Source organism: Lepisma saccharinum, unplaced genomic scaffold (assembly GCF_977018435.1).
Source record: "Lepisma saccharinum unplaced genomic scaffold, izLepSacc3.1 HAP1_SCAFFOLD_8, whole genome shotgun sequence".
In the NCBI taxonomy this organism is placed as follows: Eukaryota; Metazoa; Arthropoda; class Insecta; order Zygentoma; family Lepismatidae; genus Lepisma; species Lepisma saccharinum.
This window is the reverse complement of record NW_028142894.1, coordinates 1,573,370-1,585,645: the sequence shown is the minus strand read 5'-3', so window position 1 is coordinate 1,585,645 and position 12,276 is coordinate 1,573,370.

Below are 12,276 nucleotides of genomic sequence, written 5' to 3'. Positions count from 1 at the left end.
GGGGTACAATTTCCCTTTAGAAAAGTGACTGCCCTATTAAATCCTGCTAATATGAGAAGGGGGTACAATTTTTCTGTAGAAATGTGACTGCCCCCTTATATCCTGCTTATATTAGGAGTGGGTACAAATTCCCCGTAGAAAAGTGACTGCCCCCTTAAATCCTGCTTATATTAGGAGGGGGTACAAATTCCCCGTAGAAAAGTGACTGCCCCTTAAATCCTGCTTATATTAGGAGGAAGTATAATTTCCCCGTAGAAAAGTGACTGCCCCCTTATATCCTGCTTATATTAGGAGGAGGTACAATTTCCCAATAGAAAAGTGACAGCCCCCTTAAATCCTTCTTCAATTAGGAGGGGGTACAATTTTCCCGTAGAAAATGACTGCCCCCTTAAATCCTGCTTACATTAGGAAGGGGTATAATTTCCCAGTAGAAAAGTGACTGCCCCCTTAAATCCTGCTAATATTAGGAGGGGGTACAAATTCCCGTAGAAAAGTGACTGCCCCCTTAAATCCTACTTATATTAGGAGGGGGTACAAATTCCCCGTAGAAAAGTGACTGCCCCCTTAATTACTGCTTATATTAGGAGGGGTTACAATTTCCCCGTAGAAAAGTGAATGCCCCCTTATATCCTGTTTATACTAGGAGGGGGTACAACTTCCGCGTAGAAAAGTGACTGCCCTATTAAATCCTGCTTATATTAGGAGGGGGTACACATTCCCCGTAGAAAGTGACTGCCCCCTTATATCCTGCTTATATTAGAAGGAGGTACAATTTCCCCATAGAAAAGTGACAGCCCCCTTAAATCCTTCTTCAATTAGGAGGGGGTACAATTTTCCCGTAGAAAATGACTGCCCCCTTAAATCCTGCTTACATTAGGACGGGGTATAATTTCCCAGTAGAAAAGTGACTGCCCTATTAAATCTTGCTAATATGAGAAGGGGGTACAATTTCCCCGTAGAAAAGTGACTGCCCTATTAAATCCTGCTAATATGAGAAGGGGGTACAATTTCCCCGTAGAAAAGTGACTGCCCCTTTATATCCTGTTTATATTAGGAGGGGTATAATTTCCCCGTAGAAAAGTGACTGCCCCCTTAAATCCTGATTATATTGGGAGGGGGTATAATTTCCCCGTAGAAAAGTTACTGCCACCTTATATCATGCTTATATTAGGAGGGGGTATAATTTCCCCGTAGAAAAGTGACTGCCCTATTAAATCCTGCTAATATGAGAAGGGGGTACAATTTCCCCGTAGAAAAGTGACTGTCCTATTAAATCCTGCTAATATGAGAAGGGGGTATAATTTCCCCGTAGAAAAGTGACTGCCCCCTTATATCCTGCTTATATTAGGAGGGGGTATAATTTTCCCGTAGAAAAGTGACTGCCCCCTTAAATCCTGATTATATTGGGAGGGGGTATAATTTCCCCGTAGAAATGTGACTGCCCCCTTATATCATGCTTATATTAGGAGGGGGTATAATTTCCCCGTAGAAAAGTGACTGCCCTATTAAATACTGCTAATATGAGAAGGGGGTACAATTTCCCCGTAGAAAAGTGACTGCCCTATTAAATCCTGCTAATATGAGAATGGGGTACAATTTCCCCGTAGAAAAGTGACTGCCCTATTAAATCCTGCTGATATGAGAAGGGGGTACAATTTCCCTGTAGAAATGTGACTGCCCCCTTATATCCTGCTTATATTAGGAGGGGGTACAAATTCCCCGTAGAAAAGTGACTGCCCCCTTAAATCCTGCTTATATTCGGAGGGGGTACAAATTCCCCGTAGAAAAGTGACTGCCCCTTAAATCCTGCTTAAATTAGGAGGAAGTTAATTTCCCCGTAGAAAAGTGACTGCCCCTTTAAATCCTACTTATATTAGGAGGGGGTACAAATTCCCCGTAGAAAAGTAACTGCCCCCTTAAATCCTGCTAATATTAGGAGGGTGTACAAATTCCCCGTAGAAAAGTGACTGCCCCCATAAATCCTGCTTATATCAGGAGGGCGTACAAATTCCCCGTAGAAAAGTGACTGTCCCCTTAAATACTGCTTATATAAGGAGGGGGTACAATTTCCCCGTAGAAAAGTGACTACCCCCTTATATAATGTTTATACTAGGAGGGGGTACATTTTCCGCGTAGAAAAGTGACTGCCCCCTTAAATCCTGCTAATATTAGGAGGGGGTACAAATTCCCCGTAGAAAAGTGACTGCCCCCTTAAATCCTACTTATATTAGTAGGGGGTACAAATTCCCCGTAGAAAAGAGACTGCCCCCTTAAATACTGCTTATATTAGGAGGGGTACAATTTCCCCGTAGAAAAGTGACTGCCCCCTTATATCCTGTTTATATTAGGAGGGGGTACAATTTCTGCGTAGAAAAGTGACAGCCCTATTAAATCCTGCTTATATTAGGAGGGGGTATACATTCCCCGTAGAAAAGTGATTGCCCCTTTATATCCTGCTTATATTAGGAGGGGGTACAATTTCCCCGTAGGAAAATGACTGCCCCCTTAAATCCTGCTTATATTGGGAGGGGGTATAATTTCCCCGTAGAAAAGTGACTGCCCCCTTATATCATGCTTATATTAGGAGGGGGTATAATTTCCCCGTAGAAAAGTGACTGCCCTATTAAATACTGCTAATATGAGAAGGGGGTACAATTTCACCGTAGAAGAGTGACTGCCCTATTAAATCCTGCTAATATGAGATGGGGGTACAATTTCACTGTAGAAAAGTGACTGCCCCCTTATATCCTGCTTATATTAGGAGGGGGTACAAATTCCCCGTAGAAAAGTGACTGCCCCCTTAAATCCTGCTAATATTAGGAGGGTGTACAAATTCCCCGTAGAAAAGTGACTGCCCCCATAAATCCTACTTATATCAGGAGGGGGTACAAATTCCCCGTAGAAAAGTGACTGTCCCCTTAAATACTGCTTATATAAGGGGGGGTACAATTTCCCCGTAGAAAATTGACTACCCCCTTATATAATGTTTATATTAGGAGGGGGTACAATTTCCGCGTAGAAAAGTGACTGCCCCCTTAAATCCTGCTAATATTAGGAGGGGGTACAAATTCCCCGTAGAAAAGTGACTGCCCCTTAAATCCTACTTATATTAAGAGGGGGTACAAATTCCCCGTAGAAAAGTGACTGCCCCCTTAAATACTGCTTATATTAGGAGGGGGTACAATTTCCCCGTAGAAAAGTGAATGCCCCCTTATATCCTGTTTATACTAGGAGGGGGGTACAACTTCCGCGTAGAAAAGTGACTGCCCTATTAAATCCTGCTTATATTAGGATGGGGTACACATTCCCCGTAGAAAAGTGACTGCCCCCTTATATCCTGCTTATATTAGGAGGATGTACAATTTCCACATAGAAAAGTGACTGCCCCCTTAAATCCTGCTTATATTAGGAGGGGGTACAATTTTACCGTAGAAAAGTGACTGCCCCTTAAATCCTGCTTACATTAGGAGGGGGTATAATTTCCCCGTAGAAAAGTGACTGCCCCTTAAATCCTGCTAATATTAGGAGGGGGTACAAATTCCCCGTAGAAAAGTGACTGCCCCCTTAAATCCTGCTTATATTAGGAGGGGGTACAAATTCCCCGTAGAAAAGAGATTGCCTTTTAAATCCTACTTATATTAGGAGGGGATATAATTCCCCCGTAGAAAAGTGACTGCCCCTTTAAATCCTGCTTATATTAGGAGGGGGTACAAATTCCCCGTAGAAAAGTGACTGCCTCCTTAAATCCTGCTAATATTAGGAGGGGGTACACATTCCACGTAGAAAAGTGACTGCCCCTTTATATCCTGCTTATATAAGGAGGAGGTACAATTTCCCCGTAGTAAAGTGACTGCCCCCTTAAATCCTGCTTATATTAGGAGGGGGTATAATTTTCCCGTATCAAAGTGACTGCCCCTTAAATCCTGCTTACATTAGGAGGGGGTATAATTTCCCCGTAGAAAAGTGACTGCCCTATTAAATCCTGCTAATATTAGAAGGGGGCACAATTTCCCCATAGAAAAGTGACTGCCCCCTTATATCCTGCTCATATTAGGAGGGGGTATAATTTTCCCGTAGCAAAGTGACTGCCCCTTAAATCCTGCTTACATTAGGAGGGGGTATAATTTCCCCGTAGAAAAGTGACTGCCCTATTAAATACTGCTAATATGAGAAGGGGGTACAATTTTCCCGTAGAAAAGTGACTGCCCTATTAAATCCTGCTATTATGAGAATGGGGTACAATTTCCCTGTAGAAAAGTGACTGCCCTATTAAATCCTGCTAATATGAGAAGGGGGTACAAATTCCCCGTAGAAAAGTGACTGCCCTATTAAATCCTGCTAATATGAGAAGGGGGTATTATTTCCCCGTAGAAAAGTGACTGCCCCCTTATATCCTGCTTATATTAGGAGGGGTATAATTTCCCCGTAGAAAAGTGACTGCCCCCTTAAATCCTGATTATATTGGGAGGAGGTATAATTTCCCCGTAGAAAAGTGACTGCCCCTTATATCATGCTTATATTAGGAGGGGGTATAATTTCCCCGTAGAAAAGTGACTGCCCTATTAAATCCTGCTAATATGAGAAGGGGGTACAATTTCCCCGTAGAAAAGTGACTGCCCTATTAAATCCTGCTAATATGAGAAGGGGGTACAATTTCACCGTAGAAAAGTGACTGCCCCCTTATATCCTGCTTATATTACGAGGGGGTATAATTTCCCCGTAGAAAAGTGACTGCCCCCTTAAATCCTGATTATATTGGGAAGGGGTATAATTTCCCCGTAGAAAAATGACTGCCCCCTTATATCATGCTTATATTAGGAGGGGGTATAATTTCCCCGTAGAAAAGTGACTGCCCTATTAATTCCTGTTAATATGAGAATGGGGTACAATTTTCCCGTAGAAAAATGACTGCCCTATTAAATCCTGCTACTATGAGAAGGGGGTACAATTTCCCTGTAGAAATGTGACTGCCCCCTTATATCCTGCTTATATTAGGAGGGGGTACAAATTCCTCGTAGAAAAGTGACTGCCCCCTTAAATCCTGCTTATATTAGGAGGGGGTACAAATTCCCCGTAGAAAAGTGACTGCCCCTTAAATCCTGCTTATATTAGGAGGAAGTATAATTTCCCCGTAGAAAAGTGACTGCCCCTTTAAATCCTGCTTATATTAGGAGGGGGTACAAAGTCCCCGTAGAAAAGTGACTGCCCCCTTAAATCCTGCTAATATTAGGAGGGTGTACAAATTCCCCGTAGAAAAGTGACTGCCCCCATAAATCCTGCTTATATCAGGAGGGCGTACAAATTCCCCGTAGAAAAGTGACTGTCCCCTTAAATACTGCTTATATAGGAGGGGGTACAATTTCCACGTAGAAAAGTGACTACCCCCTTATATAATGTTTATATTAGGAGGGGGTACAATTTCCGCGTAGAAAAGTGACTGCCCCCTTAAATCCTGCTAATATTAGGAGGGGGTACAAATTCCCGTAGAAAAGTGACTGCCCCCTTAAATCCTACTTATATTAGGAGGGGGTACAAATTCCCCGTAGAAAAGTGACTGCCCCCTTAAATACTGCTTATATTAGGAGGGGTTACAATTTCCCCGTAGAAAAGTGACTGCCCCCTTATATCCTGTTTATATTAGGATGGGGTACAATTTCCGCGTAGAAAAGTGACTGCCCTATTAAATCCTGCTTATATTAGGAGGGGGTACACATTCCCCGTAGAAAAGTCACTGCCCCCTTATATCCTGCTTATATTAGGAGGGGGTACAATTTCCCCGTAGAAAATGACTGCCCCCTTAAATCCTGCTTAAATTGGGAGGGGGTATAATTTCCCCGTAGAAATGTGACTGCCCCCTTATATCATGTTTATATTAGGAGGGGGTATAATTTCCCCGTAGAAAAGTGACTGCCCTATTAAATACTGCTAATATGAGAAGGGGGTACAATTTCCCCGTAGAAAAGTGACTGCCCTATTAAATCCTGCTAATATGAGATGGGGGTACAATTTCCCTGTAGAAAAGTGACTGCCCCCTTATATCCTGCTTATATTAGGAGGGGGTTCAAATTCCCCGTAGAAAAGTGACTGCCCCCTTAAATCCTGCTTATATTAGGAGGGGGTACAAATTCCCCGTAGAAAAGTGACTGCCCATTAAATCCTGCTTATATTAGGAGGAAGTATAATTTCCCCGTAGAAAAGTGACTGCCCCTTTAAATCCTGCTTATATTAGAAGGGGGTACAAATTCCCCGTAGAAAAGTGACTGCCCCCTTAAATCCTGCTAATATTAGGAGGGTGTACAAATTCCCCGTAGAAAAGTGACTGCCCCCATAAATCCTGCTTATATCAGGAGGGGGTACAAATTCCCCGTAGAAAAGTGACTGTCCCCTTAAATACTGCTTATATTAAAAGGGGTACAATTTCCCCGTAGAAAAGTGACTGCCCCCTTATATCCTGTTTATATTAGGAGGGAGTACAATTTCCGCGTAGAAAAGTGACTGCCCTATTAAATCCTGCTTATATTAGGAGGGGGTACACATTCCCCGTAGAAAGGTGCCTGCCCCCTTATATCCTGCTTATATTAGGAGGGGGTACAATTTCCCCGTAGAAAAATGACTGCCCCCTTAAATCCTGCTTATATTGGGAGGGGGTATAATTTCCCCGTAGAAAAGTGACTGCCCTTATATCATGCTTATATTAGGAGGGGGTATAATTTCCCCGTAGAAAAGTGACTGCCCTATTAAATACTGCTAATATGAGAAGGGGGTACAATTTCCCCGTAGAAGAGTGACTGCCCTATTAAATCCTGCTAATATGAGATGGGGGTACAATTTCCCTGTAGAAAAGTGACTGCCCCCTTATATCCTGCTTATATTAGGAGGGGGTACAAATTCCCCGTAGAAAAGTGACTGCCCCCTTAAATCCTGCTTATATTAGGAGGGGGTACAAATTCCCCGTAGAAAAGTGACTGCCCCTTAAATCCTGCTTATATTAGGAGGAAGTATAATTTCCCCGTAGAAAAGTGACTGCCCCTTTAAATCCTGCTTATATTAGGAGGGGGTACAAATTCCCCGTAGAAAAGTGACTGCCCCCATAAATCCTGCTAATATTAGGAGGGTGTACAAATTCCCCGTAGAAAAGTGACTGCCCCCATAAATCCTACTTATATCAGGAGGGGGTACAAATTCCCCGTAGAAAAGTGACTGTCCCCTTAAATACTGCTTATATAAGGAGGGGGTACAATTTCCACGTAGAAAAGTGACTACCCCCTTATATAATGTTTATATTAGGAGGGGGTACAATTTCCGCGTAGAAAAGTGACTGCCCTCTTAAATCCTGCTAATATTAGGAGGGGGTACAAATTCCCCGTAGAAAAGTGACTGCCCCTTAAATCCTACTTATATTAAGAGGGGGTACAAATTCCCCGTAGAAAACTGATTGGCCCCTTAAATACTGCTTATATTAGGAGGGGGTACAATTTCCCCGTAGAAAAGTGAATGCCCCCTTATATCCTGTTTATACTAGGAGGGGTACAACTTCCGCGTAGAAAAGTGACTGCCCTATTAAATCCTGCTTATATTAGGATGGGGTACACATTCCCCGTAGAAAAGTGACTGCCCCCTTATATCCTGCTTATATTAGGAGGATGTACAATTTCCCCATAGAAAAGTGACTGCCCCCTTAAATCCTGCTTATATTAGGAGGGGGTACAATTTTACCGTAGAAAAGTGACTGCCCCTTAAATCCTGCTTACATTAGGAGGGGGTATAATTTCCCCGTAGAAAAGTGACTGCCCCTTAAATCCTGCTAATATTAGGAGGGGGTACAAATTCCCCGTAGAAAAGTGACTGCCCCCTTAAATCCTGCTTATATTAGGAGGGGGTACAAATTCCCCGTAGAAAAGAGATTGCCCCTTAAATCCTACTTATATTAGGAGGGGTATAATTCCCCCGTAGAAAAGTTACTGCCCCTTTAAATCCAGCTTATATTAGGAGGGGGGTACAAATTCCCCGTAGAAAAGTGACTGCCTCCTTAAATCCTGCTAATATTAGGAGGGGGTACACATTCCCCGTAGAAAAGTGACTGCCCCTTTATATCCTGCTTATATTAGGAGGAGGTACAATTTCCCCGTAGTAAAGTGACTGCCCCCTTAAAGCTTGCTTATATTAGGAGGGGGTATAATTTTCCCGTATCAGAGTGACTGCCCCTTAAATCCTGCTTACATTAGGAGGGGGTATAATTTCCCCGTAGAAAAGTGACTGCCCTATTAAATCCTGCTAATATTAGAAGGGGGTACAATTTCCCCATAGAAAAGTGACTACCCCCTTATATCCTGCTCATATTAGGAGGGGGTATAATTTTCCCGTAGCAAAGTGACTGCCCCTTAAATCCTGCTTACATTAGGAGGGGGTATAATTTCCCCGTAGAAAAGTGACTGCCCTATTAAATACTGCTAATATGAGAAGGGGGTACAATTTTCCCGTAGAAAAGTGACTGCCCTATTAAATCCTGCTATTATGAGAATGGGGTACAATTTCCCTGTAGAAAAGTGACTGCCCTATTAAATCCTGCTAACATGAGAAGGGGGTACAATTTTTCTGTAGAAATGTGACTGCCCCCTTATATCCTGCTTATATTAGGAGTGGGTATAATTTCCCCGTAGAAAAGTGACAGCCCCCTTAAATCCTGCTTATATTAGGAGGGGGTACAAATTCCCCGTAGAAAAGTGACTGCCCCTTAAATCCTGCTTATATTAGGAGGAAGTATAATTTCCCCGTAGAAAAGTGACTGCCCCCTTACATCCTGCTAATATTAGGAGGGGTACAAATTCCCCGTAGAAAAGTGACTGCCCCCTTAAATCCTGCTTATATTAGGAGGGGGTACAAATTCCCCGTAGAAAAGTGACTGCCCACTTAAATCCTGCTTATATTAGGAGGGGGTACAAATTCCGCGTAGAAAAGTGACTGCCCACTTAAATCCTGCTTATATTAGGAGGGGGTACAAATTCCGCGTAGAAAAGTGACTGCCCCTTAAATCCTGCTTATATTAGGAGGAAGTATAATTTCCCCTTAGAAAAGTGACTGCCCCTTTAAATCATGCTTATATTAGGAGGGGGTACAAATTCCCCGTAGAGAAGTGACTGCCCCCTTAAATCCTCCTAATATTAGGAGGGTGTACAAATTCCCCGTAGAAAAGTGACTGCCCCCATAAATCCTACTTATATCAGGAGGGGGTACAAATTCCCCGTAGAAAAGTGACTGTCCCCTTAAATACTGCTTATATAAGGAGGGGGTACAATTTCCCCGTAGAAAAGTGACTACCCCCTTATATAATGTTTATATTAGGAGAGGGTACAATTTCCGCGTAGAAAAGTGACTGCCCCCTTAAATCCTGCTAATATTAGGAGGGGTTACAATTTCCCCGTAGAAAAGTGAATGCCCCCTTATATCCTGTTTATACTAGGAGGGGGTACAACTTCCGCGTAGAAAAGTGACTGCCCTATTAAATCCTGTTTATATTAGGAGGGGGTACACATTCCCCGTTGAAAAGTGACTGCCCCCTTATATCCTGCTTATATTAGGAGGAGGTACAATTTCCCCATAGAAAAGTGACTGCCCCCTTAAATCCTGCTTATATTAGGAGGGGGTACAATTTTCCCGTAGAAAATGACTGCCCCTTAAATCCTGCTTACATTAGGAGGGGGTATAATTTCCCCGTAGAAGAGTGACTGCCCCCTTACATCCTGCTAATATTAGGAGGGGGTACAAATTCCCCGTAGAAAAGTGACTGCCCCCTTAAATCCTGCTTATATTAGGAGGGGGTACAAATTCCCCGTAGAAAAGTGATTGCCCCTTAAATCCTACTTATATTAGGAGGGGGTATAATTCCCCCGTAGAAAAGTGACTGCCCTATTAAATCCTGCTAATATGAGAAGGGGGTACAGTTTCCCCGTAGAAAAGTGCTTGCCCCCTTATATCCTGCTTATATTAGGAGGGGGTACAAATTCCCCGTAGAAAAGTGACTGCCCTATTAAATCCTGCTAATATGAGAAGGGGGTACAATTTCCCCGTAGAAAAGTGACTACCCTATTAAATCCTGCTAATATGAGAAGGGGGTACAATTTCCCCGTAGAAAAGTGACTGCCCCCTTATATCCTGCTTATATTAGGAGGGGTATAATTTCCCCGTAGAAAAGTGACTGCCCCCTTAAATCCTGATTATATTGGGAGGAGGTATAATTTCCCCGTAGAAAAGTGACTGCCCCTTATATCATGCTTATATTAGGAGGGGGTATAATTTCCCCGTAGAAAAGTGACTGCCCTATTAAATCCTGCTAATATGAGAAGGGGGTACAATTTCCCCGTAGAAAAGTGACTGCCCTATTAAATCCTGCTAATATGAGAAGGGGGGTACAATTTCACCGTAGAAAAGTGACTGCCCCCTTATATCCTGCTTATATTAGGAGGGGGTATAATTTCCCCGTAGAAAAGTGACTGCCCCCTTAAATCCTGATTATATTGGGAGGGGGTATAATTTCCCCGTAGAAAAGTGACTGCCCCCTTATATCCTGCTTATATTAGGAGGGGGTACAAATTCCCCGTAGAAAAGTCACTGCCCTATTAAATCCTGCTAATATGAGAAGGGGGTACAATTTCCCCGTAGAAAAGTGACTGCCCTATTAAATCCTGCTAATATGAGAAGGGGGTACAATTTCCCCGTAGAAAAGTGACTGCCCCCTTATATCCTGCTTATATTAGGAGGGGTATAATTTCCCCGTAGAAAAGTGACTGCCCCCTTAAATCCTGATTATATTGGGAGGAGGTATAATTTCCCCGTAGAAAAGTGACTGCCCCTTATATCATGCTTATATTAGGAGGGGGTATAATTTCCCCGTAGAAAAGTGACTGCCCTATTAAATCCTGCTAATATGAGAAGGGGGTATAATTTCCCCGTAGAAAAGTGACTGCCCTATTAATTCCTGTTAATATGAGAATGGGGTACAATTTTCCGTAGAAAAATGACTGCCCTATTAAATCCTGCTACTATGAGAAGGGGGTACAATTTCCCTGTAGAAATGTGACTGCCCCCTTATATCCTGCTTATATTAGGAGGGGGTACAAATTCCTCGTAGAAAAGTGACTGCCCCCTTAAATCCTGCTTATATTAGGAGGGGGTACAAATTCCCCGTAGAAAAGTGACTGCCCCTTAAATCCTGCTTATATTAGGAGGAAGTATAATTTCCCCGTAGAAAAGTGACTGCCCCTTTAAATCCTGCTTATATTAGGAGGGGGTACAAATTCCCCGTAGAAAAGTGACTGCCCCCTTAAATCCTGCTAATATTAGGAGGGTGTACAAATTCCCCGTAGAAAAGTGACTGCCCCCATAAATCCTGCTTATATCAGGAGGGCGTACAAATTCCCCGTAGTAAAGTGACTGTCCCCTTAAATACTGCCTATATAGGAGGGGGTACAATTTCCACGTAGAAAAGTGACTACCCCCTTATATAATGTTTATATTAGGAGGGGGTACAATTTCCGCGTAGAAAAGTGACTGCCCCCTTAAATCCTGCTAATATTAGGAAGGGGTACAAATTCCCGTAGAAAAGTGACTGCCCCCTTAAATCCTACTTATATTAGGAGGGGGTACAAATTCCCCGTAGAAAAGTGACTGCCCCCTTAAATACTGCTTATATTATGAGGGGTTACAATTTCCCCGTAGAAAAGTGAATGCCCCCTTATATCCTGTTTATACTAGGAGGGGGTACAACTTCCGCGTAGAAAAGTGACTGCCCTATTAAATCCTGCTTATATTAGGAGGGGGTACACATTCCCCGTAGAAAGTGACTGCCCCCTTATATCCTGCTTATATTAGGAAGAGGTACAATTTCCCCATAGAAAAGTGACTGCCCCCTTAAATCCCTCTTTAATTAGGAGGGGGTACAATTTTCCCGTAGAAAATGACTGCCCCCTTAAATCCTGCTTACATTAGGACGGGGTATAATTTCCCAGTAGAAAAGTGACTGCCCCCTTACATCCTGCTAATATTAGGAGGGGGTACAAATTCCCCGTAGAAAAGTAACTGCCCCCTTAAATCCTGCTTATATTAGGAGGGGGTACAAATTCCCCGTAGAAAAGTGATTGCCCCTTAAATCCTACTTATATTAGGAGGGGGTATAATTCCCCCGTAGAAAAGTGACTGCCCTATTAAATCCTGCTAATATGAGAAGGGGGTACAATTTCCCCGTAGAAAAGTGACTGCCCCCTTATATCCTGCTTATAT